Source organism: Bombina bombina, chromosome 5 (genome assembly GCF_027579735.1).
Source record: "Bombina bombina isolate aBomBom1 chromosome 5, aBomBom1.pri, whole genome shotgun sequence".
NCBI classification, from domain to species: domain Eukaryota; kingdom Metazoa; phylum Chordata; class Amphibia; order Anura; family Bombinatoridae; genus Bombina; species Bombina bombina.
The window spans coordinates 62,464,681-62,488,239 of record NC_069503.1 but is presented as its reverse complement, the minus strand read 5'-3'; positions in this window follow the sequence as shown (position 1 = coordinate 62,488,239).

The following is a 23,559-nucleotide window of genomic DNA, read 5'->3' as shown; positions in this document are numbered from 1 at the left end:
TAATATCCTCTGGCGCATTCTGATATATTTATTTGAACTCCTATGGAATAATGCAAAGCTACCGACTTATGAACTCCAAATTAACTGCGGGTTTAGCGCTACCCAATATCCAAGCATATAAACCGCCAGATTGGCAATAGATTGGATAACTGAAAAAGACCAAATTTCTTCATTTAGATGGGAATCGCAATTAGTGGCACCCTTACAACTAAAGGCGCTATTACACTGTTTTTTGACTGCACTCCCCTCAAATGTATTCCATTTAGGCTTATTTAAGAATGTAATAGTTGCCTGGCAAAAATTGTGTACTGACTTGGAGTACTCTCCGTTTGTATCCCAGTATTTACCCATATGTGGTAATCCCAATTTTGGCCCTGGGATGTCAAATAAGATTTTTAAAGTTTGGGAAAGAAAAGGGCTTAAATATATGAGTCAAATTATGGGAACAGATGGTTACCCAATACTGTTTATTGAACTATGTGATAAGTTTGCGCTTTTGTCACGTGAATTCTATGCGTATCTTCAAGTTTGTCACTTTTTCTTGGGAATATCCCAAAAGTATGGCATAAATTGGTCGCTGGGCGAATTGCAAGATAGGATAGTTAGTTACTTAAATGGACTTCATTCAATCGCGCCATTATACTTATTGTTAAACCAGAAAACATCTAGGTTGCAGGTCAATGATATGGTAGCAAAATGGCAAAAATGGTTTCCAGATATAAATGAACAGATTATTATTAAGAGTTTCAAAATAATACAACAAACATGGGTTCCATCATCTTGGAGAGAATCCCATATCAAAGTTTGTCTACAAAGACATCTCACCCCAGGAATTGTGTCCAAATGGTATAAAACCAAGGTACTTTGCTCAAGATGTGGGGCTGCTGAAGCAAATATTTTCCACTGTTTTTGGCAATGCCCTAAAATTCTACAGTTTTGGAAAAAAACTAATTACTGGATGAATGCAATTCTCCATTTGGACCATCAGTGGGATCCTATGGAGATATTCTTCTTGGTTAAATTTCTAGGGGTGGTTAAAAATTTTAAACTTATAAATACCATCGTATTATGCGGACTTAACCTTATACTAAAACATTGGAAGGCTCGCTCAGCACCTAAGTTTGCCTATCTTAAAAATGCATTAATTACCCAGTATACAATGGAGCAATTTAATATGCCATATCTGAATGAAGAACATTTACCCATGTTTTTCAGGAAATGGGAGAATTTCATCAGATCCGTACCAATAGCCTGTCAAAAGAAATTGATTAAACCATTTAGTAATTCATTATATGTCCAAACAAATATATACGCTGGACACTTCCCTGAATACTGGGTAGATGGGAGTGAGTGAGGGTGTGGTAGGCGGTTGGAGTTGCGGTGCAGGACGAGGGTCTGGGTAGGCGGGGAGGGGCGAGGAGAGGAGGGGGGAATCCCCTCTCTTTTTTTTTTGTGTTGTGTGGGTCTGTTTTTGATTCGATTTGTTTTGTTCTTATTTTTGTTATGTGTTTGTTTGCTTTTTTTTCCCCTATGTTAGGATGTACATATCTTATGCAGATTAGGTAATGTTGTCTTTTATGACACTCCGTCATGTGACACCTTTGATACGTATAATTGGAAACATTGATATATTAAAAAAACAAAAAACGGTGGTTAATTAATATGCAGCTTAAACACTAATATTGTTAGTTAGTTTAGTAATATGGTTCCAAATAAGATCGATTATTATCTCGAATATTCAGACTCTTGTTAGCAAGATGTATTGTAGGATGTAATGTTTAAATCTTAATCTGTATTGAAGAGTTGTTTTTTTTATTTTGCTATAAATAAAGATTTAAAAATCTACACAAATAAATTCCATTTCATATCCCTATTCATTCCTTTTGGATACATAGAATCTAATTTATAGATCCAGTGTGCTTTTCACCTCTTAAGATAAAGCTCTTTATTATCTACCCTTCTTAAAGGGGCAATGTGTTTAATAATTTGAAACCTAAGTTGAGAGACAGAATGACTAGCTTCAATAAAGTGATGAGCCACTGGGGCTTCCCTATCTTTACGTCTTATAGCTGATTTATGCTGTATCATTCTGTCTCTCACTTTTTGGGTCATCTCGCCCAAGTAAATAATCCCAAATGGACATTTAATTACATAAACTATATAAGTAGTATTACATGTGTGAAATCCAGAGGTTTTACATTTCTGACTTGTAAGGGGATGTGTGAATATGTCTCCTTTAATCATACTATTACAATTTGAACATGATAGACAAGGGAAGCAGCTATTCCTCTTAGATGTAATATATCCTGTGTTATCTCATTTATTGCTACCTACATCAGCCCTCACCAGTCTATCTTTAATATTGCAAGACCTTCTATATGCTGAAAGGGGATAACTTTTAAAAACCTAATGTGATGGATGACAATCCCTCAATAAATGCCAATGTTTCCTCACAATCCCAGAAATACCTTTACTTAACACATTATACTCAGAAACAAAAGCCTTTCTGTTTTGTTTTTGTTTACTCCCTTCATTTATTTTGGGTCTCAATACCTCTTTTCCACCTGGGGTATAAGCTTGCCCCAGGTGGCTCTAAATTAACAATAACACGCTAACCTGCATTTCAAGATCCCAGTTTTGCTCAGAGGCACTGCGGGCTATAACATTAAAGATCTGGGACTGACCCTGCTGAGGCTCATGAAAAGTTACTGGAAAAAGTTTATGGCATTTGGGTGCTAACTTGTACTGTTGAAAGTTGAAGTCCAGGTAGAGGATATATCTGGATTATAATTACCGGCTCTTGATGCTAATTAAAGTGTCCCTTAAAGAGCCTGGAGACGTAAAACTGTGAACATTTTCTTGCTGAGCAGAGGATAATGGTGGACTGGGTATGATTATCAGCTCAAGGGGGGAAATCTGTCTGAATAAGGTTTATGTAAAGAAATAGTCTGTTGAATATTTCTGTTTGTTAAAGGAATCACCGCATTCTATTAGCAAGGAAAGTTTGGAATTGTTGGGATTATGCTATTGTTACCAGGGGTATTACCTTGTTATAGCAATTATTGGATAAAGCTAGGTGTCCTAATAAAGTACAATTAAGCATTGTGGAAAAAGGGCAGACCGTTAGTACAAGCTGATCTTCTGTTTTGTTTTTTAATGTAAATATATTAGACACCACTAGGTGGGGATATAATAAGTAAATTCTGCAAAAAAATGAAGGAGTTAATGAAATGATTAAATAAACCCCCTGTGATTGTGTATAAAGGTGAGCATTTTGGGTATTACCTGATATGACATGAATAAGGGCAGACAGCCCGAAACGTTGTTTTTTTCTGTTCCCTCTATGCTTTAATAAAGTTAAGTATTTGTATCTCAAGTTCACAGTGCGGCTGGTATTCTATTATTACTTTGATTCTTTGGGGTTGCAGGCCCCTACAGCTTGCACGTGAGTAATAAGGAGACAGTGCTGGACAGTGATATTGACTGTTTTCTATCTTAAAAATGGGAAGACATCCTAGGTACCCCCCTACCCTTCAAAAGTGTGGTCCAGGTCTTTTGACCTTACCTCTAAAGTTATTCACTGCACAACTATCGTTGAGACGTACTATAAAGTGCTCTCCCACTGGTACTTCGTGCCCACGAGATTATTCAAATTACATCTAATCACTACGCCTCTCTGCTGGAGGCAGTGCGGTCAACTGGGCTACTCTCTGCATATCTGGTGGGGCTGTCTGAAACTTCCGTTCTGGAATATGGTCTTCTCAGCACTGTCCAGACTAGGTATCAGAGTCCCAAAAACACCTGAAATAGCACTATTACATCTAGGGCTTCACCCCTTACTGAAATACCAAAGTTAACTTTGTATCTACCTCTTCTCGGCCGCTAAACTGGCCATAGCAAGGGCCTGAAAGAGGGACTGTCCCCCGGTTGGCAAACTATACTAGACATCATGGCCTACATTAATGCTATGGAGCGTAATGTCTTTTTTATACTTAACAAGCTAGACTTTGTACTTATATGGGAAAACTGGTCTACTACCTACAAAACTAACTGGTCACATAGGATAGCTTTGTAATACACCTAGGCGCTGCCCCCCCCCCTTCTTTTTCACCTCTTGCGGGTGTTCATCACCCACTTGACTTTGTACTGTTCTGTATGTACATTTTATGCATGAGTAGAGATTTAATCTGTATCCATGTTTTGAAACGCAGATGTCTATGTGAGTCTCCTTATTGTGCAACAGACTTTTTGCTTTTGAATACATAAGTTGTATTGATTTGGTTATTTTTCAATAAAGCCTTTTGAAAACAACTTCCGGTGGGTGGAGCTAGCGGCTGGCAGCAGGAGTAAAGAGCTCCGTGAATCTGCTTCACATATATGGTGTTAATTGCTGCCAGCTGCCTTATCCCACGACACTACCTTGCTGGGTCACCATCTGACATACCCCAGCTGGCTGGAGAACCATCGTGGAGGGCAGAAAAATCGCCCTCACCTCGGAAGGCTAAGAAAATTGTGCCACGCGGCATGAACGGCAGCGCTGATCGACGCCATCTTAACGGATCCCTCCCCACTAACGGCTCCGTGTTTGTAGCTCAATCGGAGCCCTACAAGTATATAGGCTATCAGTGTCATTGCCGGATGGACCGGGTTAACAGAGAAAGTACCGGAGCTCAATATACAAGCGGTTAATGCTGCAACACCCCAGACACAGGCTACAACAAACTGGTGTTCAGGTAAAGGGTACCTTGGGAGACATTACGCATTCTGGACTGATATAAAACTGCTGCGATTACACACATCATTGCTTTTGTTACCACAGTTAACCCCAATCCACTAACTTTTTAAACAAGGCATAAAAATACCCTCATCCTGAGTGCTAAAGTATAAGCGGATACACTCTCCCCAAGACGACATCAGCCATCAATACCCTCTGGTGCTCCTGTGCTGCTAGGGAGTGCCTTATATATCCACAGTTGCTGCACTAAACTTTGTTCTAACTGCATATTGATCTATACTAACATTTCAGGACTCAAAGCTAGTATAGCTTAATTTTTCAGGATTACATTTGGGATCTAACAGTTGAGTGTGGGCGGTCTGCTGGATAAGGGAGAGAAACACTATAACCTACATAGCTGGTATAGCTAAAAAAAATTCCTACCATACATCTGAAACTTAGGATGTAATACCTGCAACTTTGTTTGTTTTTCTCCTTTGTAATCTCCATTCCACATTGCTCCCTGGCTGCTACGTCACATAGTGCAACAGAACCATCTGGTGGTTTCTCTACAAGTGTTCCAACTTTTTCAGACTTTTCTGCTCCTGGTTCTATGAAAGTAGACGAATATTTTCACAGGCTGCTCTCGCCTTCAAGTAGCACCATGAGTCACCATTCAAAAAACCAGGAAAAAAAGACAAAAGCTTCTAACTGAAACACAGGCCAATCCACCCTTTGCAGATGTTGAAAGCAACTCGTCAGGAGATCATTCCTCGCTCTTGCAAGAACTTAAGGCTTTCTTCTTACCGAAAATGGATAGCTTGCAGGCTGGTGTTGACACCTTAACCAGCGAAGTGCGGCTCTTTTCCACCCGCATGTCAGCTGCAGAGCAAAGAATTTCAGGGGTTGAAGACAGACAGCAAGAATCAGAGGTTTCTTTAAAACGTCTATTAAAACAAAACCAGCAGCTGATGGATAAAGTGGAAGACCTAGAAAATCGCAGTAGGCGAAATAATCTTCGAATCATAGGCGTCCCTGAATCAGTTAAAGATAAAGATCTGCTAGAATTTGCTGCTTTGACCCTTCCAAAAATTCTGGGCCTACCTCAGGACTGCCTACCTCTAGACATAGAGAGATCGCATCGCATAGGCCCCAACAGATATTTGGAAAACTCCAAGGAGAAGCCACGACAAGTCATTTTTAAATGCCTCAATTTCCAAGATAAGCTGGCAATCCTAAGAGCCTACAGGGCGGCCAAAGAAGTTATTTTTGAAGACCACCGCATCTTGCTATTTCAGGACTTTTCGGTAGAAGTCACCAGGAGACGCAAAGACTTTGCTTCCATTTGCTCCACTCTGCATGAACAGGGGCGTAAATTTGCGCTTATGTTTCCAGCTACCCTAAAGATCCAGAGCCTCTCAGGCCCCAAAACCTTCCATTCGCCTGCGGCAGCACAGGCATATCTGGCGTCAGAACGGAAGCAGGACAATGGATGATGAGACTCTATTAAGTATCATTGCTCACGGTTCCTTAAATTGCATATCATGTTTCTTATAATGTGTACTTTGCTCTTGCGGGGTCTGTGGCTCTGGTTATACTCTACAATTCTGACTGTGACCGGTGGCGCGGCCCTGCAGGAGACAACTTGCTCTGTTTGCTATTGCACTGTTTGCAAGGGTTTCACACTATGCACCTGGCTCCTGCGGGGTTCATGGTTCTGGTTATATTTTCCAGTCCTGACTGGGACCGGGGACATGGCCCCGCAGGAGACAGCTTGTTCTTTTTGTTGTCGCATTGTCTGCAAAAGTTTATGTTTTGTGATGCATAACATCAATGTGGTTGGAAGATATTATTGGTTGCACTTAAATCTGGGTTCCCACATTCGCACTTTTAAGACAGTTCTTAGTTATTGTTGGTTTCTTCTCCACTCTTTAACATACCCAGCCTCTGACCGGCCCATTATAGATCCTCATAGAAGCTTTATGTACACTATATGCCCTTTTTCATGTACAATTATTGACGTTGCATTGATGTTGTGGCCCCAGAATATTGGCATCATACATGAACAATATCTTTATTTACCCACACCCCTATCAGGCCTCCTAAGACCCACTACCCGACCCCCGATATATGCAATAACCTTTGGTACCTTGTTTTTCCCTAAAGCTATTCTTAATGCTTTACGGTTCTATAAGGCTTTATTATCTTTAGCCTGCCCTCTTGTGGACAGTCCCCTAGATCTGAGATGTCAAGTTTTCTGCTACTGTAATGTGACTTTATTATCCTTTCAATTTCATCATAGACAGATTGCCGTCACAACAGTATTTATCAATGCAAGGGCAGTCTTGGTTTCTTTCCTCCTTTTCATATGTGATATTAATGCTGCATTATGTTTTTGCTCCTCGTGTAGTGACTGCTGGAGTGTGACCTGGAGGCCTCCGGTTCCCCCTCCTTCATCTTGCCACCCATTCTTGAGGAGTCGTCTATTCCTTCCCTCAGCTGTAAGTCAATTACTCCTATGCCTACCTCAGACATCTTGTGAGACACTGGTTAGGATACTACTCACTAGGTCGCACACACTTATCTATGCACTTTGTAGACATGACTCTCCCCCTTAAAATAGTAGCGTGGAATGTGGGGGGCATTACGTCCCCGGCAAAGAGAAGTAGAATTCTCCACCACCTAAACTCCCTAAGAGCGGATATTGACTTGCTCCAAGAGACAAAATTGACAGCTGAGGAACATGAGAAGCTGAAAATTCGCTGGGTAGGACAGATTCTGGGCTCCCCTTCGGAGGGTAGGAAGAGAGGAGTTGCAATTCTAGTACGCAAGGGGTTAGCAGCTTCTTTAACAGAAGCGGAAATAGACAAAAAAGGACGATACATAATAGCATCACTACAGATCAACACTTGTACATATACTCTCTGTAATGTATATGGCCCAAATGTCCATGACCCACACTTTTGGACTAGTCTATTGGCAATATTGGCCACACATAGTGCCCCTTTAATAATGGGAGGTGATTTCAACTTGGCTCAGGCTCTCCCACTGGATAGGTTTAAAGATCCCTCAATTTCCAGAACTTTAAAAAAGCATCTGATCAGATATAAACGTGAAGTGTCCCTAATTGGATCCTTCAAAGAAACTCTGAATCTGCTAGATGTATGGAGAGCTAGAAATCCAGATGGGAGGGATTACACTTGCCTTTCAAAATCTCACCATACCCTATCTCGCATTGATTACTTTCTAACTTCCCCAAGCATAACTCCACAAATCTTCTCCACCAACATAGGTCAGGTCACCATTTCAGACCACGCCCCAATCTCTTTAATACTGCAGCCCCAACCCCCCCAAGCCTCTAAATAGAGGATGGAGATTCCCTCTCCACCTGTATCACAATATTGAGTTCCGACAACATTTAAGAGCCTCCTGGACACATTATGTATCTGATAATGCCTGTCATTCTGGAACTCCAGATCTATTTTGGCACGCTTCAAAGGCGGTGATGAGAGGCCACATTACCTCTTTTGCAACTCATCATAAAAAACAACTTACAAAGGTGGACGGGACTCTTCTTTCCCAACTCACTACTGCTTATAATAATTATTTAAACATTCCTACGCCTGCATCTAGGAAATCATACTATGACCTTAAACAGACGAGAGATACTTTCTTGGCCCAACAAGATAACAAAGTCAATATTCACCGGCAGGGTCGTTATTACCGTCATGGTAATAAGGCCGGCAAATTACTGGCCAGGCTAATCCACTCTTTTAAACCTAAATCCCAAATTCTGGCTATTAATTCTAAAGGCTCATTAATTGTTAAAGACAGAGAAATCATGTCTGAATTCGTAGACTACTATGCTTCCCTATATTCTAAACAGCCTATTCATGTGGAAGCAAAACGTGCCTTTTGGGATGCAGTGCAACTTCCCAGCCTCACTGAGGAGTAGTCCTCCTCATTGAATTCCCCTATTAATCCTCAGGAAGTTCTTAGAGCTATAAGGCAAAGTAAATTGGGCAAAGCAGCTGGCCCAGATGGGCTGCCTGCGGAATATTTTAAGTTATTAGGAGAGGAACTGGCACCAGTTCTCTCCTCCTTGTACTCGGCCTACTTGGCGGGCACTGAACAATTAAATGATAGATTCTCTGAGGCCAACATCTGTCTGTTGTTGAAGCCTGATAAAGATCCCACCCAGACTTCTTCATACCGCCCGATCTCCCTGTTAAATGGGGACTATAAACTCTTAACAAAAATCCTAGCAGACAGGTTGGCGAAGATCCTGCCACACATAATTCATACAGATCAAACGGGATTCATAAAGGGCAGGTCCTCAGTGATAAATATTAGAAAGACACTTGGCGTCATGTCCCACTACTGGTACAATGCACACGCACAGACCCCTTCTCGGCTGCCAGACGCCTGCCTTTTGGCGCTGGACGCCGAGAAGGCATTTGATCGAATCGAGTGGGATCATCTACACACATCGCTGTCGCGCTTCGGCGTGCTGGGTGACTTCTCTGATTTTCTGCAGAGGTTGTTCACAGCCCCTAAGGCTTCCCTCTTAATCAATGGAGAGCTTTCCCCCTCTTTCACATTACAACGGGGAACGAGACAGGGATGCCCCCTTTCTCCTCTCCTTTTTGACTTAGCCATCAAACCCCTGGCGTCTTATATCAGGCAACATTGTGCCGGTCTGGAGATATGGGATCAAAAGCAACATCTGTCACTATATGCAGATGATCTGCTGCTCTTTGTAGGTGACCCTCGCATTAATTTGCGACCTCTTTTAGATGTAATTAATGACTTTGGCAAGTTTTCGGGGTACAAGATCAACATTGATAAATCGGAGGCCACTTGGTTGCAAAATTCCTGCAATTTGAACTTAGCGGACTTTGGTCTTAAAACCACTCAAGGCAGTTTCAAATATTTAGGCATATGGATACATGTTAACCCTCATATGTTATACTCCCTCAATTTTGGTGGGCTTATTAATGGAATCAGGCAGATGTTGGTGGGTTGGGCGAAGCTTCCCCTCTCTCTCTCTCTCTCGGGTAGGGTACATCTCTTTAAAATGGTTGCCCTGCCTAAACTTCTTTATCCATTACAGATGTTGCGGCATCCTTACAATCTGCTATTGGAACCTTTATTTGGCAGGGCAAAAAACATAGAATAGGTAGGACTCCCTTAGCAATGACGGTGGGGAGGGGTGGGCTCCGCCTTCCCAATATAACGTGGTACAACTGGGTGGCCCTCTCCAGATTTATATTGGACTGGCTGGTGGAGAAGAGCTGCTACACTGTTCCTGACCTAGAATCCAACATCATTAAACCTCTCCATTTGGCCTTCCTGCCCCATGCAAACCTGAAATCCCTATCCCCGTTTATACAAAACCATATACTGTTCAGAGATCCATTGAGAGCCTGGGCCAAGATTTGTAAACTCTGGGGTCTACACCGATTGACAAGTAAATATCTCCCATTACAAGGCAACCTGGATTTTCTCCCGGGGTATACCACACAGGCATTCCAGACATGGCAGCAACTGCGACTTACACGACTTCACCAATTTTTTCGTCCCCTGACTTTAGAGATATTGCCTTTTCAGGACCTTCAATCACGCTACAACATACCACACACGCATAAGTTCGCATACTTCCAATGCAGGCACTACATATTCACCTTAATCTCTAAGGGTCTATTACCCACAGAGCCTTCCAATCTGGATAGGCTCTGTGCCCTAGCGAAATTGGGTTCTTTTAGGTTATCACACACATACACTTTACTAATCCGTCACTTTGAGGACTCCATGCTTCAGGGACTAGCATCAAAGTGGTCTCAATTTAGGGAGTTAGAGGTAGACTCATCAGTGATCGCTACGAGCTTCGAGAGGGCACATCAAAGTACTATATCTGCGAAATTACGGGAATCCCATCTGAAATTTCTACATCAAGCCTATATCACTCCTGGTTTACGCGCTAAATGGGTTCAGGGGGCTTCTAATTCATGTACCAAATGTTGCCTTGAATCTCCTGATTGGATCCACTTACTTTGGGGTTGCCCCAAAATACAAAAATTCTGGCAGAAAATCTCGTATTGGCTAACTAAATTAACTAAACAAACTGTGACCCTCTCGGCGCAGCATGTGATCTTCCTGTTACCCAGAGACCAGACATATAAACATGACATCTTCTTAACCACAGTTCTCATGCTAGCTAAGCAGACCATCTTGACAGAGTGGGTGGGGAGTCAAACCCTGCCTTTCCAGCAATTGCTTAAAACCATACATAATCAGATGTTGATTGAGCAGGCAGATACTAGGGGTGATCCTGAGAAAAGGGTAAAGAGATTTCTCCGTAAGTGGGAAGTTTATTTGTTGCATTTGCCAGACTCAGTAAGAGATAGGGTTCTCTCTCCCTTTAAGAATAGTCAATATGTCCTCAGTGAAAATCTTAGGGGCAAGTGGTGTCAGTCCTCAGATTGTGCCCATGAATGATCTGCCGGTCGGAGGGGGGGGATCCGGAGGTACTCTGGGTAAGTATAAATGTCGTGTGTCTTTCTTTTATCTTTTCCTCCTTTCTTTCTCCCCTTATATGTTTTGATCTTTCTTTTTCTTATTTGTTTGTTTGCAAAATATAAATGGAAAAAGTTGAGTCTTGGGACATGCATGGAGATATCATTTCTCCTCTACCTATTACAACATGCTCTGTAAAATTGTTTTATTCCATAAATGATCACTTTGTTATATGTATGTCATTGTGACCATGCTCGCCATGTATGTCTTGGATTCTTGTTTATAAAGTTTAAAAAAAAAAAAAAAAGCCTTTTGAAAACGAAAAAAAAAAAAAAAAGAAATGATTCCTTATCTTATCTCTGTCTGTAAACCAAAGCCCTTTATTTATAAAGAACAATTTATAATGAACATTTAGTACACATTAGTCCTACTAACCTCAAGGAGTGTAATGTCTTCTGTTGGCCCTTGTTTACATAGCTTTTCAATATCTATTACTTAAGTATTTAATTTTGAGTACAGGTAGTGAATTCAATAGGCCAAATCAGCAAGTTTTATTTTTTAAAGTTTTAATATGTGTGTGGATATTTTATTCCTCTATATCTCCCTGATATAAATGATGGTGCATTATATACATTTATACAAACTAATATTATTGCCATAAAGGGCTTTGTCAGCTGTAAAACACAAAGACCTAAATTCCATTGAGGTGGTAAATTGTGAAAACTAAGTGATAAAAACATTTAATCGCCATTAAAGTCTATGGAGAATTTTTATGATACCAGCAGTTTCCAAACTTTACCACCACAATGAAAACACGGCCAAAGTATGATCTGCTGTAACCAATAGAAACAGCACTTAAATCTGTGCTTAAAGGGACAGTCTACTCAAGAATTGTTATATTTTAAAAGGATAGATAATCCCTTTATCACCCATTCCCCAGTCCTGCATAACCAACACAGTAATATTAATATACTTTTTACCTCTGTGATTACCTTGTATCTAAGCCTCTGCAGACTGCCCTCTTATCTCAGTGCCTTTGACAGACTTGTATTTTAGCCAATCAGTGCTAACTCATAAATAACTCCATATGAGTGAGTACAATGTTATCTTTTTATGGCCCACATGGACTAGAGGTGTCTAGTTTTTAAAATCTGTCAACATTCACTAAGTTAAGAGGCATCTTTAAAGTGATTAGAAATTAGCATATGAGCCTACCTAGGTTTAGCTTTCAACAAAGAATACCAAGAGAACAAAGCAAATTTGATGATAAAAGTAAATAGAAATGTTTTTTAAAATTGCATGTCCTATATGAATCAAGAATGTTTAATTTTGGCTATACTGTCCCTTTACATTACAGGTAGATATTTAAGGAAATGCAAACTAGGTTACAAAGATGGGCTTCATTTCTGATAATTGTATCTAAAAATCTCATCTTAATGAAAATAGTTATTCTCCCACTGAGTATGAATCTGTTAATATACTTTTTACCTCTGTGATTACCTTGTTTCTAAGCCTCTGCAGACTGCCCTCTTCTCTCAGTGCTGACTCAAATAACTCCATGGGAGTGAGCACAATGTTATCTACAGTATATGGCATGCATGAACTAGCACTGTCTAGCTGTGTAAAACTCTCAAATGCACCGAGATAAGAAGTGGCCTTCAAGGGCTTAGAAATGAGTATATGAGCCAACCTAGGTTTAGCTTTCAATAAAGAATACCAAAACAACAAAGCAAGTTTGATGATAAAACCAAATAGGAAAGTTGTTTAAAATGACACACCCTATCTGAATCATTAAAGGGACAGTCAACACAACATTTATAATGACTTATTCCTATGTAGTAGTTCATTTTAATGTAAACCTCCTGTAGCCCATATTTAATGCATATATGGTTTTTGTTCAAAATCACTTACTTTTCATACTCCGGCCGATTTGAAATTTCCCAGACGTCATCCTAAATGAACGCTCTGTTGAAAGTAAGTGCTCCGTGTTGAGCAAGCTCAGGTACGTCATTTGTGCATGCGCATTGTATTTAAGAGTTTAGTCTCACAGCGCCAAGTGCAAGCTCCTCAGAATTCTCCCTTGACTTCTAACTTGACTTTCACTGCATAATCCCCCCTCACAATTACTGTGCCATACTTGCAGCTATACAAATGGCATGAGCCAGACACCATGGGGGGAGCTTTATAATATTGCCAGTAATTAATGCAAACGTCAGAATTCACACACTGGTAGCGCCAAGTGCAAACACCTTGCACATCAATAGAAAATAAAATGCAATGCCTGTACTGGTGTCTTTAGTACTAGATACAGAACTGCACAATGTCAGACCACACACAGCCCAACCACTATAGTGTAATGTTACACCGAGATATTTCTGTCACAGCCTCAGTCCCCATACATAATACTATAAGTGACATTGTGCAGTTCTGTATCTAGTGTAACACTGAATAATGAAAGAAATATATTAGGTTTAATGTCCCTTTAAAACTGACCCTGCTACACATCTGCCCCTAGTTAGTCTGAGCAGGGGTGATACGATCATGTAAAACAATACAAGTGTTGCTAACAAACTAACATAACAACCCTTTGTCTACTCGGTAACAAGGCTCCTACAAATAAGGCAAACTATGTGGGGTTATTAGTTACTGTGCGCCCCTCTGCGCTAGTTACTGTGCACCCCTAGATAAAGCAGGGCTGATAATGTGCACTTTGGGGGCCATAGTGTGTATTAACCCTTCACTAGCACAGAGAGCAGTACAGTGTGCATTAACCCTTCACTGGAACAGAGAGCCACACAGTGTGTATTAACCCTTCACTAGCACAGAGAGCAGCACAGTGTGTATTAACCTTTCACTAGCACAGAGAGTAGCACAGCGTGTATTAACCCTTCACTGGCACAGAGAGCAGCACAGCGTGTATTAACCCTTCACTGGCACAGAGAGCATCACAGCGTATATTAACCCTTCACTAGCACAGAGAGTACAGTGTACATTAACCCCTTCACTAGCACAGAAATCTGTAGTGGGTATTAACCCTTCACTAGCACAGAGAGCTACACAGTGTGCATTAACCCTTCACTAACACAAAGAGAAACAGCACTTAGTATCCCATTGTCTGGCACAAGCAGGTAAATATCATACAATAAAAGAACAACATTTATAATTATAAAAAATTTATGAAGACTAGAAAGCAACTAAAACTTTTTATCACACAATACACAGCCTGACTTACTCACCCAGCAACAGCTGCACAGGAAGTAAATGGGAGGGGAACAAAGAGCAGTTCAATACTGAACTAAATCTCCCAGAATACATGCTGAGAAGTCACATGTTAAGTAAGCAGCAGCCATTCAGTCAAAGGAAAATATGTAAACTTTCAAAGACAATTGGATGCTTTTTAACATTGTTTAAATGCTGCAGATTCATAAAATTAGTAACTGAGCACATTGTCACTGTCATATCCTCTACTAGTGCATTACAGCTACACAATATACATAAAGCTACACTATATACATACAGCTACACTATATACATTACAGCTACACTATATACATAAAGCTACACTATATACATAAAGCTACACTATATACATACAGCTACACTATATACAAAAGCTACACTATATACATAAAGCTACACTATATACATTACAGCTACACTATATACATTACAGCTACACTATATACATAAAGCTACACTATATACATAAAGTTACACTATATACATTACAGCTACACTAATATATATATATATATATATATATATATATATATATATATATATATATATATATATATATATATATAGGCTTACCAGAAGTCCCAGTTTGACTGGGATTGTCCCGGTTTGGAGGTGCTGTCCCAGTGTCCCACCCAGTTGTTCATTCTGTCCCAGTAGGGTTGCCACCTCCGGGTATCGATTCATGTGTCCGGGTTTCAGAATGGACCATTATTCAAAATGACCTGACTGAGTCTGTGGCTCTCCAGCATAGCTGGATGCTGATACTTTGTTACATACAGCCCTGCTTAGCTTAACGTTTGTGTCCTTCAAAGTTCACATTTAGTAATACCGGCTGAGTGAGCAGCATAGGGTTTTTTAATTTTGTAGTGCTTCTTTGTTTTTTTTTCTAGGAATTTTAAAGTGAAGGTCCATTTTGATGAATTAGTGCCGGTTTTTAATAAACCTATTAAAAACAAGGGCACTTTAATTAATCAAAATTGAAATTTCACTGTTTTCTTCAAAAACATACTTTTTAATTCTGGCAGCCGCTCCAGCACTTCCTCCGCCCATTGCAAGTCGTCTTCACGGGTCCAAAATTACGAATCTGGCTTCCTCCAATCACAGCGTTGCATCAGGCCAAGATTCCCCCGGGGGGAAGCTGTGATTGGAGGAAGCCTGATTCATCATTTCTGACATCTGCAGAGGCTTCTGACGGCCGGGGGAATCGCTGGAGCGGCTTTCAGGATTAAAAGGTACGTTTTTGAAGAAAATAGTAAAATGTCAATTTTGATGAATTAAAGTGCCCTTGTTTTTAATAGGATTATTAAAAACCGGGCACTAATTCATCAAAATGGACCTTCACTTTAACACCCCCCCCCGACCCATGGTGACATTACCGGTGATAAACGTTTAGGGGAATCATGTGGGTATGACCAGGAAGTGCAGACTAGCAGGTTTTTGGTGCAGAGCTTGCTTTACCTCATGCAGAATAGCATTTTGGCTGTCATCTCCCTGCATTATGGTATAGCGTAGCCTCTTAAACAGCTTTAGCAGGTATGTATTTCTTTTTTACTTATTTAATTCAATGTTGTATTTATGCCTTATTAGTATCCAGTTCTGTTCCTTAATTAGACACATAAAACACATATTACACTGCAGATATTAAATTGTGTGATGTATATGCTTTTCATTATTTTATTAAATTAGTAATTATGCTAGATGTTTAGAATCTGAGATTTAGATGAATGATTTATTTGCTCATGTTGTGTATGGGTTGCCATGACAACGTAATAGTGCCTTTTTCACTAGGGGGTGATGTTATGGTCTATTTAAACTGTGTGATTCACTTGTGTGACTGAGGAAGGGTAGAGTATCGACTAAACATTACGCATATAAAAGCTACTACTTTAAAAGGACCAGTAATTGTCACGCCCCCTTGACCATGCCCCTGACCACACCCACATTGGCACTGCACCAGGTGGTCCCAGTTTCACCTCTAAAAATTATGGTAAGCCTATATATATATATATATATATATATATATATATATATATATATATATATATATATATATATATATATATATAAAGCTACACAATATATAGTAGCACTTTTACTAGCACTGAGAAGAGCTGCACTTTGTATTAACCTCTTCATTAGCACAAATAGCAACAGTGTGTATTAACCCTTCACTAGCACAGAGAGCAGCACAGTGTGTATTAACCCTTCACTAGCACACAGAGCAGTACAGTGTGTATTAACCCTTCACTAGCACTGAGAGCAGCACAGTGTGTATTAACCCTTCACTAGCACAGAGAGCTGCACAGTGTGTATTAACCCTTCACTAACACTGAGAGCTGCACAGTGTGCATTAACCCTTCACTAGCACAAAGAGCTGTATTATTGTGTATTAACCCTTCACTAGCACAAAGAGCTGTATTATTGTGTATTAACCCTTCACTAGCACAAAGAGCTGTATTATTGTGTATTAACCCTTCACTGGCACAGAGAGCAGCACAGTGTGTATTAACCCTTCACTGGCACAGAGAGCAGCACAGTGTGTATTAACCCTTCACTGGTACAGAGAGCAGCACAGTGTGTATTAACCCTTCACAAGCACAGAGAGCTGCACAGTGTGTATTAACCCTTCACTAGCACAGAGAACAGCACAGTGTGTATTAACCCTTCACTAGCACAGAGAGCTGCACAGTGTGTATTAACCCTTCACTAGCACAGAGAGCAGCACAGTGTGTATTAACCCTTCACTAGCACAGAGAGCTGCACAGTGTGTATTAACCCTTCACTAGCACAGAGAGCAGCACAGTGTGTATTAACCCTTCACTAGCACAGAGAGCTGAACAGCATTTACTATCCCATTGCCTGGCAGAAGCATGTAAATAACATACAATAAAAGGACAACATTTATAACAATTATAAACATTTTATCACACAATACACACAGCCTGACTCACTCACCCAGCAGCAGCTGCACAGGAAGTAAATGGGAGGGGAACATCAGAACACTGTACCTCCACTCTAGACAGGAAACATGTGACCTCCACTCAAAGCTTTTTTTTTTTTAATCAACTTTAATGTAACAAACAACCTATAGACAATCATTCTGAAAACGAAACATTTTGCAGCTCTCTTGTTCTTATTGATTGTTCACTCATAGTGGTTTATTCTGTCATTTATAAGGTAATCACTGTGACTGTCATTTATAAGGTAATCACTGTGACTGTCATTAATAAGGTAACCACTGTGAGTGTCATTTATAAGGTAATCACTGTGACTGTCATATATAAGGTAATCACTGTGACTGTCATTTATAAGGTAATCACTGTGATTGTCATTTATAAAGGTAACCACTGTGACTGTCATTTATAAAGTAACCCCTGTGACTGTCATTTATAAGTAACCACAGTGACTGTCATTTATAAGTAACCACTGTGACTGTCATTTATAAGGTAACCACTGTGACTGTCATTTATAAGTAACGACTGTGACTGTCATTTATAAGGTAACCACTGTGACTGTCATTTATAAGGTAATCACTGTGACTGTCATTTATAAGTAACCACTGTGACTGTAATTTATAAGGTAATCACTGTGACTGTCATTTATAAGTAACTACTGTGACTGTCATTTATAAGGTAACCACTGTGACTGTCATTTATAAGGTAATCACTGTGACTGTCATTTATAAGTAACCACTGTGACTGTCATTTATAAGGTAATCACTGTGACTGTCATTTATAAGTAACTACTGTGACTGTCATTTATAAGGTAACCACTGTGACTGTCATTTATAAGGTAATCACTGTGACTGTCATTTATAAGTAACCACTGTGACTGTCATTTATAAGTAACCACTGTGACTGTCATTTATAAGGTAATCACTGTGACTGTCATTTATAAGTAACTACTGTGACTGTCATTTATAAGTAACCACTGTGACTGTCATTTATAAGGTAATCACTGTGACTGTCATTTATAAGTAACTACTGTGACTGTCATTTATAAGGTAACCACTGTGACTGTCATTTATAAGGTAATCACTGTGACTGTCATTTATAAGTAACCACTGTGACTGTCATTTATAAGTAACCACTGTGACTGTCATTTATAAGGTAATCACTGTGACTGTCATTTATAAGTAACTACTGTGACTGTCATTTATAAGGTAACCACTGTGACTGTCATTTATAAGGTAATCACTGTGACTGTCATTTATAAGTAACCACTGTGACTGTCATTTATAAGGTAATCACTGTGACTGTCATTTATAAGTAACTACTGTGACTGTCATTTATAAGGTAACCACTGTGACTGTCATATATAAGGTAACCACTGTGACTATCACTTATAAGGTAACCACTGTGACAGTCATTTATAAGGTAATCACTGTGACTGTCATTTATATGGTAATCACTGTGACTGTCATTTATAAGGTAATCTCTGTGAGTGTCATTTATAAGGTAATCAATGTGACTGTCATTTATAAGGTAACCACTGTGATTGTCATTTATAAGGTAACCACTGTGACTGTCATTTATAAGGTAACTACTGTGACTGTCATTTATAAGGTAATCACTGTGACTGTCATTTATAAGGTAATCACTGTGACTGGCATTTATAAGGTAACCAATGTAACTGTCATTTATAAAGTAACCACTGTGACTGTCATTTATAAAGTAATCACTGTGACTGTCATTTATAAGGCAATCACTGTGACTGTCATTTATAAGGTAACTACTGTGACTGGCATTTATAAGGTAACCACTGTGACTATCACTTATAAGGTAACCACTGTGATTGTCATTTATAAGGTAACCACTGTGACTGTCATTTATAAGGTAATCACTGTAACTGTCATTTATAAAGTAACCACTGTGACTGTCATTTATAAAGTAACCACTGTGACTGTAATTTATAAAGTAATCACTGTGACTGTCATTTATAAGGTAATCACTGTGACTGCCATTTATAAGGTAACCATTGTGACTGTCATTTATAAGGTAACCACTGTGACTATCATTTATAAGGTAACCACTGTGACTGTCATATATAAGGTAACCACTGTGACTATCACTTATAAGGTAACCACTGTGACAGTCATTTATAAGGTAATCACTGTGACTGTCATTTATATGGTAATCACTGTGACTGTCATTTATAAGGTAATCTCTGTGAGTGTCATTTATAAGGTAATCAATGTGACTGTCATTTATAAGGTAACCACTGTGATTGTCATTTATAAGGTAACCACTGTGACTGTCATTTATAAGGTAATCTCTGTGAGTGTCATTTATAAGGTAATCACTGTGAGTGTCATTTATAAGATAATCTCTGTGAGTGTCATTTATAAAATAATCTCTGTGAGTGCCATTTATAAGGTAATCAATGTGACTGTCATTTATAAGGTAACCACTGTGACTGTCATTTATAAGGTAATCAATGTGATTGTCATTTATAAAGGTAACCACTGTGACTGTCATTTATAAGGTATTCTCTGTGAGTGTCTGCGTTTATTTTGTTTGGCTGAGATATCAGGTCCTGGGCATCTCTGGGGTTTGGGACTGTCCTGCCCATTCTGCAGCTTGTGAGGTGGGTGAGAATCCCCATTGCCAGGTTGTGGGATATTTAAGAGGTTGCAAAACCTGTTAACTTCAGATAAAGAGGTGCATTCTATTTTTTTCCCGTTTCTCATTGCTATCACTGATGTAGGGAAGCCCCATCTGTAGGGGATATGTAATGAACGCAAGTGAGAAGTTAAAGCCTGGTAGTCTCTCCGTTTTTGTAGCGTTCTTAGGGATAAATCCTGGTATATCTGGATTTTTTGTCCTTGGAAACTTATTGCTTGTCTTTTCCTTGTTATATTGTAGATCTCCTCCTTTTGCTTGTAGTTTTGGAAGTGAACTACAATGTCTCTTGGTGGGGAATCATCCGGTGGTTTTGGACAAAGTGCACGATGCACTCTGTCAAGCGGAATTGTAATGTCTTCTGCTTTGTTGTTTCCCAGTATTTCGGCAAACAGGGCCTGTAGGTAGTCCTGAATTTCGTTATTTAAGACTGTTTCTGGAATTCCTCGAAAGCTGAGATTACCTCTTCTAGAGTGATTCTCCAAATCGCCTATTTTGTCTTCCAATTCAGTTATAAGTTGATGTTGTTTTGTCTGGTTGGAGGAGAGGCTAGCTAACTTTTGCGATACTTCATATTCATGTTCCTCTAAAGTGTCAACCCTGTGGCCCAGGTCATTGATCTCCTTCTTTAGGTCGGCACACTCATCTTTAATACAGGATTTAACCTGTTCAATCAAGGCTTCCATAGCTTTATATGTAATTATGTTCTTGTATTGTAGATAACTCACAGTTAGTAGTGGCTGATGTAGCATCCTGATTGTCTTCGATGGGATTCTGTAAAGAATCATTAGCTTTGTTTTTAGGCATTTGTTCTGCTTGTTTAAAGAAAGCATGTACTGCGCCCTGATTGGCTTGTAACGGTTTCTGTCTTGGATTTTTCCTTTGTGACATATTGGCATATAAATAGGCTTCTCCTGTAAAGACTGCTTGTCTTCAGGACAAAATATTGTACCCCCAGGGGATTTTACCCTCACAGGGTGATCTCGGGAAAAGGCAAATGGGTTATGACCCGTCACAACTCTGTGTGACGGGAAAGGGGGAGGGGGTACGTATTTAGGAGCCTGAAGATTAAACACCCCAGTATATATCGGAATTTTTATGAGGATTTTCAGGTCTCATGTTAAACAGTATAAAAGTAGTGTATGGTGCTCCCCGTGGTTGTCAAGGTGGCTGCTGATAAGTAGATTAGTCATATAAATGGTAGTTCAGCATGTAGTTATAACCAGCATCCAGCGGTTATTGGCTCTACATTATATATGTATAGTCCTGTGAATGACATGAGAAGTGAAGATGGAGCCCACTTTTGCCCCTGCCACTGATCTCCACTACACACAGGGACTACTCCCAATGATTTCCTCTATACACTAAGGAGGCGCCATTTTATGACAGAGGTATTTCATATCTAAGTACTTTTGTATGTAAGTCTGCAGCTATTTGTTCTTATTTAACCTCTTTGAGGCGTGTGCTAATTCCTGTAGATAGTCTCTTGGTTTAGAGAGCGGTATCGGTTGGTAAGTATTTAAGAGAATGTATCTGCGTCACAGACACCTTACCGGTCACCACATATCGCAGAAAGGGAGACGCTCCGTCCAAATAGCTGCGTCCGGTGTCCGATGCTGTTTTTAGCTTGTGGCAGGTATCGTTCACATGAAGGCTCACTTGTGTCTGCTAGGCCAGGTTAAAGATATCGTGAGCGACACAGTCCGTTGTAGGCCTCAGATCTTCCAGCTTGCTATGCTTCTGAAACAGCCAAGGACTCACATAGAAAGTCGCTTCAACTTATCAACCTGACTTTTAGATTAGGATCTCCACTATAGACAATTATTTCAGCTGTAAACTAGTGTCCTTATCATCTGAAACACCCGGTCTGTACACGGAGCCTCAGTGCAATGCGGCCATCATGGTCGGACGTTCGCTCCCCCATGGATAAATTTTTATCACCTAAATCTCACACAATGCCAGCAAAAGCGAAGGACAGGAAGCCAAGAAATAGCCTAGATACAAATACAGACTCTAGGGTAGAGATGAATTGCTTAAATATAAACAAATCAGATATTGAAGAAATATCAAAACAGGTAGCGCAGCTACTACTACCTCAATTTGATTTGATCAAATTAGAGATTAATACTCTTGTCTCAGACATGAACAATTTTACTTCAAGACTGTCAGAAGCTGAATCTAGAATATCTGAGATAGAGGACTCTGCGTTTAAATCAGAGCAAACAATTCAGCAACATAACAGTAAAATAAAAGACCTCAATGATAAAATTGAGGAGTTAGAAGACAGGTCTCGTCGTAACAATTTAAGAATTATTGGGTTACCAGAGAGTTCTAGTTATCAAGATCTAACTTATTTTGCAGCCATAACACTTCCACAATTACTTGGAATAAATCGACAAGATCAGAATATTCAGGTAGAAAGAGCACATCGGATTGGTATGGTTAGGAATAGGAATATAACAGAAAATTTGACACAGAAACGCCCTATTATGGTGAAATACCTGAACTATCAGGATAAAATTACCATTCTTAGAGCTTACAGGAAAATGCAAACTTTAGAAATAGATCAAAACAGAATTTTATTATTTCAGGACTTTTCCTTTCAGACAGCAAGCAAACGTAAAATAATGGCACCATTCTGTACTACGCTTATTAATGTGGGGCTTTCGGCTAGACTAATATATATAGCTAAAATTAAACTTTATGTTGATAATGAGATAATTATGTTGGGTACGCCCCAGGAGGCAAAGACTTTCTTATACAAATATAAAGAAGGCCAATAAGTAGTTGAGAGGGAGATGGGCATTAGGCCCCTGTAGCCCCACCCCTACATTTTATATGTTTATGGGTTGTTGTTTTATTTTTCCTGTCCTTTTTTATTTCTCCTTTTTTTCTTACTCTTTTTCTAATGTACTATATGAAAAGTAGGTATACTGAGCATATCCATAATCACTGGTATAGCAATGTCATTGTTAGGCTGAACAATAATAATTTGTCTTGGTAAGGCCATACACTGGCCTTACCTAAATTAAACAGTGACTGTCATTTATAAAGTAATCACTGTCTGTCATTTATAGGTAACCACTGTGACTGTCATTTATAAGGTAATCACTGTCTGTCATTTATAAGGTAACCACTGTGACTGTCAATTATAAGGTAACTACTGTGACTGTCATTTATATGGTAACCACTCTGACTGTCATTTATATGGTAACCACTCTGACTGTCATTTATAAGGTAACCACTGTGAGTGTAATTTATAAGGTAATCACTGTGAGTGTCATTTATAGGTAACCACTGTTACTGTCATTTATAAGGTAACCACTGTGACTGTCATTTATATGGTAACCACTGTGACTGTCATTTATAAGGTAATCACTGTGAGTGTCATTTATAGGTAACCACTGTTACTGTCATTTATAAGGTAACCACTGTGACTGTCAATTATAAGGTAACCACTGTGACTGT